At 39.9% G+C, this 6437-nt stretch overlaps 2 long non-coding RNA genes across 2 annotated transcripts in view; both read right to left on the bottom strand.

Annotated features, from left to right (window-relative positions):
- The window catches only part of LOC148358872 (uncharacterized), a 288823-nt gene that overhangs the window by 122416 nt on the left and 159970 nt on the right, over positions 1-6437 (bottom strand). The gene's annotated exons all lie outside the window — the stretch shown is intronic.
- Positions 4244-5868, bottom strand: LOC148358879 (uncharacterized). Its single transcript, XR_015851498.1, has 3 exons — positions 5340-5868; positions 4529-4665; positions 4244-4426 (listed from the first exon to the last, which is right to left on the bottom strand). It is a non-coding gene; the product is annotated as an uncharacterized LOC148358879 (long non-coding RNA).

Raw genomic sequence — 6437 nt, 5'->3', positions numbered from 1 at the left:
GTATTTCTGTATTCTATTTCTTTTATTTTATTATTATTTTATTTTCAACACTGGGTTACTGGTCGAAGTGTGAATTTCCCTACTGGGATGATTTAAGTATCTATCTATCTATCTATCTATCTATCTATCTATCTATCTATCTATCTATCTATCTATCTATCTATCTATCTATCTATCTATCTATCTATCTATCTATCTATCTATCTATCTATCTATCTATCTATCTATCTATCTATCTATCTATCTATCTATCTATCTATCTATCTATCTATCTATCTATCTATCTATCTATCTATCTATCTAAAAACGTTAATATGAATTCTAGGTAAAATACACAAATTATTATACCAAAATCATTTTATTCTGTTCAAAAAAACCTCATAGGTCGATTAATTTGTATTTTTTTCACACTGCAGAATCCCCACTTAAGTATGCGCCATGTCTGTCTGGTATCCTGCCACCACTCAATGCTGTGGATCACAGGCCCTCGCTCCTACCAGACAACATAGAGCCATCTAGTAGTCAAATATTACACATCAGGGCTTTGAAAACCAAGAAAGAAACGGATGTACAGACAAAGGAATAAATGAGTTAATACATTTTTTGAAAGTTTCTTCGAAAAAAAAAAAAAAAATAAAAAAGGACAGCTTCTTTACTTACGGAGAGTCATCAACTAACTCTTGAAAATCATCGGCTGCTCTTTGCCCAGTCTAAAAGACGTTATTTCTATTTTCAAAGTCTTTTGTAACATGTCTATCTTGGAGTGCCATGTCAAATCTTATTGCAAACAACGTACACTTCATTGTAATCAATGAAAATTAAGACTATTCTTTTCTACTTAAGCAACCAGCATAAGGGTTACAAATACCATGTTTGTGGTTTAGTTGGGGAACTTATTCAAAACTAATTCAATAAAGGCGTTTAAAATGATGAGGATCGGCTGGTATTACATGACAAAGACTATATAGATTAGGGGTTGGCCACCCAAAATCTTGAAAGAGCCATATTGTAACAAAAAAAGTGTTTGGAGCACGCAAGCACGGGGAGAACATACAAACTCCGCACAGTAAGTCCGGTAGCTGGATTTGAACCCACACAGGAGGTTCCCAAGACCTTAGAACTGTACCGCACACGCGCTAACCACTGCCTCCTGCGTGGGTTAAAATCCAGCTCCCGGCCTAACTGTGTGGAGTTTGTATGTTCTCCCCGTGCTTGCGTGGGTTTCCTCCGGGCACTCCGGTTTCCTCCCACATTCCAAAGACATGCATTTCAGGTGAATTGGTTGGTCCAAATTGTCCCTAGGTGTGACTGAGCGAGTGAGTTGTCTGTCCCCGTGTGCCCTGCGATTGGCTGGCAACCAGTTCAGGGTGTCCCCTGCCCACTGCCCGATGACTGCTGGGATGGGCTCCAGCACCCCCGCGACCCTACTGAGGATAAGCGGTGTAGCTAATGAGATGAGATAAGATATATATATATATATATATATATATATATATATATATATATATATATATATGAGTGAATGAAAACTTTTATTTTAACATTAAAATAAAAACAGGACAGAAACACTGACTCAACAACAAAATAATGTTACATAACATGTTCGAAAAGGGGTAGGATGAAGCAAATGCTTTTTTTTGCCTACCCCTTCATCTTCGCTATTAAATACATTTTACAGATCCTCTTCTAATGTATATATATATATATATATATATATATATATATATATATATATATATATATATATATCATCTCATCTCATCTCATTAGCTGCACCGCTTATCCTCAGTGGGGTCGCGGGGGAGCTGGAGCCCATCCCGGCAATCATCGGGCAGTGGGCAGGGGACACCCTGAACTGCCAATTGCAGGGGCACACAGGGACAGACAACTCGCTCGCTCATTCACATCTAGGGACAATTTGGACCGGCCAATCCACCTGAAATGCATGTCTTTGGAATGTGGGAGGAAACCGGAGTGCCCGAAGGAAACCCACGCAAACACAGGGAGAACATACAAACTCCGCACAGTAAGTCCGGTAGCTGGATTTGTTTTATATATATAGATATATATATAAGATATATATATATAAATATATATATATATATATATATATATGGCCAAAGAGCCAGATGCGGCTCCAGAGCCGCCTGTTGCTTACCCCCTGTTATAGAGCAAGATGTAATTCATAAGAAGGTCACTGAGTTTTAATTCAGAGAACTGGCTTTTGCATGAACAACAGATTTTCTACAAGGACATGCAATTGAGATAAGGGGAATTTCATTTTTAACCCGGAAAATATGTTCCATGGGAGCGTTATACTGTGATTACTGCAATAAATAGCCATTAAACTGGATACAGTATTGTACTTTGTCAGCTAAAAGCCTTTATTTATTTATCAAGTGTCAGGATTCCTTAGGAAAACTCACGTGCTGATAAATATGAGTAATAAGTTATTAAATCTGTGTGATACAGGGTTTTGTTCCCAAACTGTATCACATATCAACTTCATGTGTGCAGAAATAACTCGCTTAGCCCTAGGGGAGACAGTCATCGTCATGCTTTTGTCTTTTGACGGAAATTTGAAATTGGAAGCCTGTGATTGGGGAAGTCGATTGTGACGATGCCTCGTGTGTCTTTTCAGAAAATACAAACTTGCTAGTAATTCATTTTTTGACGGATCGTCTTTATAACTCGATTTGGAGTTGACGTCAGGTCATAATGACAGAAACTGTACTTGTTGACGAATGATGTAACTTGCTTCTCAATTACAGTTCGAGTACATAAAGCAGTGGTCCCCAAACTATGGCCTGCGGGCCGGATGCGGCCCGCCTCCATATTTGGTCCGGCCCCCTGAAAAATACCAGAAAGCATTTTGATTTTTTTTTTCATATATGTGTATTTGTATTTGATAATAAAGTTGGACTTTTGCAATAACATGTTTGTTGGAATTATATACATGTATTTATCCTACAGTTGACATTAATATATTATAAGTGTTCTCAGCCCTTTTTGTAGAGTTTTCAGTTTGTAAGCTGTTCTTCATGGCCATGAGTTGTTTTTTGTACAGTCTGTCTCTTTATCTCACATACCAATGGGTGCAACTTGACCTGGAATAATCTGTGTAATAATATTCCTTTTATGCATGCAATAACTCAAGTTGTTTTTTACCGAAAGCCAAAAAAGAAAGGAGGTGTCCGAACAGAAACCAGCTGTGATCATCGGGCAGAAAGCAAGGCGTGCGAAAGAAGATTAATTAACTCTGCGTAGCAACAGTTAGACGGCGGTCTCAACTAGTTAGATAGAACCCCTCCCTTTAGAAGTTGAGACTTATGTACGATAGGGCGAACCTTGATAAAAAGAGGAGAGAGATCGAAGATTTCTTCAGAGTGATTTGGGAGATTGGCGGTATACAATCTTCGATCCTCTCCTTGCAAGATATCTAAAACTGATCAGATTCTCTTTGTCTTTTATTTCAGAGCGTTTTATCATAAATGTTGGGGACTTAAACCTAACAATGTTCCTTAGTTATGAACTATTTTCATTATTAACTATTAGTTAGTAACTATTTTATACGGCGCAACAAGGGTTGCTGACTAGTTAAAAGGTTATATTTTGTGATTTTGGTGTTGTTTTGTAAAGCAGAATAAGTGAAGTACCAATATATCACCATTAGATAACATAGTCTCACAGGTCAGAGAAGGGTGTTTGGGGCAAGTCTCACGGGATCTCGCGTGATTTAGCGAGACTTGTTCAATAAATCACTCTAAATGTCAACAAGTAAATGGTGTCGTATGAGACTGACATTTACCATCTACAGTATTTTGCGGGTGAGATGTACAATACATTTCTACATTTAGGCACTCCTGCAATCATCACACTTTTTCTGTTACAAACTGACCCCGGCCCCTCATCAGAGAAGGGAAAAGTTATGTGGCCCTCACAGGAAAAAGTTTGGGGACTCCTGACATAAAGGATGTTCAAGGCCTGGGAAATCATCTGATTTAAGCACTTTAAGTATTGTAGGATATTTTGAATTTTGATATTGTAACATTGCACATTTCTGTTTATAGGTGAAATTTTAAATTAATACTCAAATGTCCTTTACTGACCTGGACAAATTTAAGATTTAATATTCTCTCTTTTTAAATCAGGATTTTATTTTTTAATGAAATACTTTTGGATTTTGGAAACAAAAATCCTTAACTCAAGTCAAGTCAAGTCACATTTATGGTATAGGCCTTAATCACAAAATTTCTCGAAGGACTTCACGTCCCCTGATCTGAGCCCAACATGCAGGCAAGGAAAAAGTCCATGACAGCAACGACGCAGTTTCCCATCTCTGCCGGCTGGTCGATGCGGCATTGACATGCTCCTGGTCCAGACGCTGGTCCGCTGACTCATCGCAATAGATCCTTCTCCCTCATTTCTTCACCAGCCAGAAAGCGCAGGAAAAGAAAAGTATATGGTGGGCATCAATAATGATCTATAGAATAGAAGTTAATTTTAAGTCTAGATTTTAAAAACTTACATTGAGGTTGCAGATCTTATTTCCTGAGGCAGAGCATTCCACAGCACCAGAGCCCGAAAGGAGAACACTCTCGAGCCTGCAAATTTCTTCTTGGCTCTTGGAGTCACAAATAGACCAGCATTTTCCGAGAAGTGGCTCTGTGCAGGAACATACGGGTAAATCAAACAGGAGAGATAAGAAGTGGCAAGTACATGCAAATATTTGTATATTATTAAGAGAACCTCAAAGTCACATCTTGAGCGAACCAGGAGCCTGTGCAATTTAGATAATATAGGAGTGATTTTTTCAAATTTTCTTGTCTCGCTGCCGCATTTTGAACCAGCTGCAAACTTTTGATGCCTGACATTGGTAGAACAGAGAGCAATACATGACAGTAATCAATCCGAGAAGTAATAAACGCATGAATCGTAATCTCAGCAACTGATTGTGACAACGTCGGGCGAAACATTGCAATATTACGGAGGAAGAAGAAATCTATTCTAGTAATATTTTTCTTATGTAACTGGAACAACATATTAAGATCAAATATAGCACCCAGATTTTTGACCAACTCGCCATGGGTGATATTGAATTTGTCACGGTTCAGACAGTATTTGAAAACAAATCACGACAAATTACAATGAGCTGGACCAACAATCAATATCTTGGTTTTTCGTTGGTTAAGGCACGAAAAATTAAGTGACATTCATCTTTGTATCTCAGTAAGGCAGGCCACTGAATTTCTACAACTTACACAACAGAGTGGTGGTCTCCAGTGGAAGATACAGTCAAGTGTCATCTGCACAGCAATGGAAACTAATATTATACTTACGGATAATATTGCCAAGCCGAAACTGTCATGATTTGCCCATTGCCCTCACCTGTGCCCGCCCGTTTGGCTCCAGCTTCTGCTCTATTCCTGATTGGTTCCCCTTCTATTTAACCTCAACACTCTCATTCATTCCTTGTCAGTCCATCAGCGATCCTCCGCACATGCAAGGCAAGCACTTTTTGACTCCGACTCCCGTCCGTCCCATCCTGTCATGTATCCTACTCGTCTGCCCCTGGCTTTCCGATCGTCTCCTTCTACCTGACTCTATTCCTCCCTCCAACCCCGCTCCGATCTCCCGTCCCGGCTGCCTGACTTGTTTTTGCCCTCTGACCACGCTCCGATCTCCCGTCCCGGCGGCCCGACTTGTTTCCGTCCACTGACCACGCTCCGATCTCGAGGGCTTCCTTTTTTTCCTGCCCAGTGAGCATTGGATCACTGGCGTTTGTTTTCCTGCGCCTGACTTCTCTGCTTCCTCAAAAGCTTGGTGTGAAACACTGCGCATTTGGGTCTACCGTCTGTTCTGGTTCTGACAAAAACATCTCTCATCTCATCTCATTAGCTGCACCGCTTATCCTCAGTAGGGTCGCGGGGGTGCTGGAGCCCATCTCAGCAATCATCGGGCAGTGGGCAGGGGACACACTCAACTGGTTGCCAGCCAATCGCAGGGCACACAGGGACAGACAACATATTAATACTAAAAAGAAGGGGGGGGCACGTACAGAGCTCTGTGGAACGCCACAGGTGACATAAAAATATTCAGAGGTCAGATTTCCGTACTTAACCCATTGCGTACTGTCTGACCAGTAGGACCTAAACCATGAGAGTACGATTCCTGAGGTAACAATCCATTTTTCCAGACGATCAAGTAGTATGTTGTTGTCCACAGAATTAAAAGCAACACTGAGATCCAGCAGTAGGCGCAGGAATCTATTGCTAAGAGGAAATCATTGGATACACCTCAGACACAATAGGCACACCTTTTTAAATTCAATACAAATGTTTTTTGTATAACTCTTTTCAGACAACCAATTGAATTTCAAAGTATTGTACAAAAAATATTAAATGTTCGATAAAAAAATAAAATACTCCTGATTTTTC

This window comes from Urocampus carinirostris, chromosome 10 (genome assembly GCF_059441175.1).
Source record: "Urocampus carinirostris isolate Australia breed hairy pipefish chromosome 10, RoL_Ucar_1.0, whole genome shotgun sequence".
In the NCBI taxonomy this organism is placed as follows: Eukaryota; Metazoa; Chordata; class Actinopteri; order Syngnathiformes; family Syngnathidae; genus Urocampus; species Urocampus carinirostris.
Note: the sequence above shows the minus strand (reverse complement) of the source record. Positions and strands in the feature narration are given on the sequence as shown.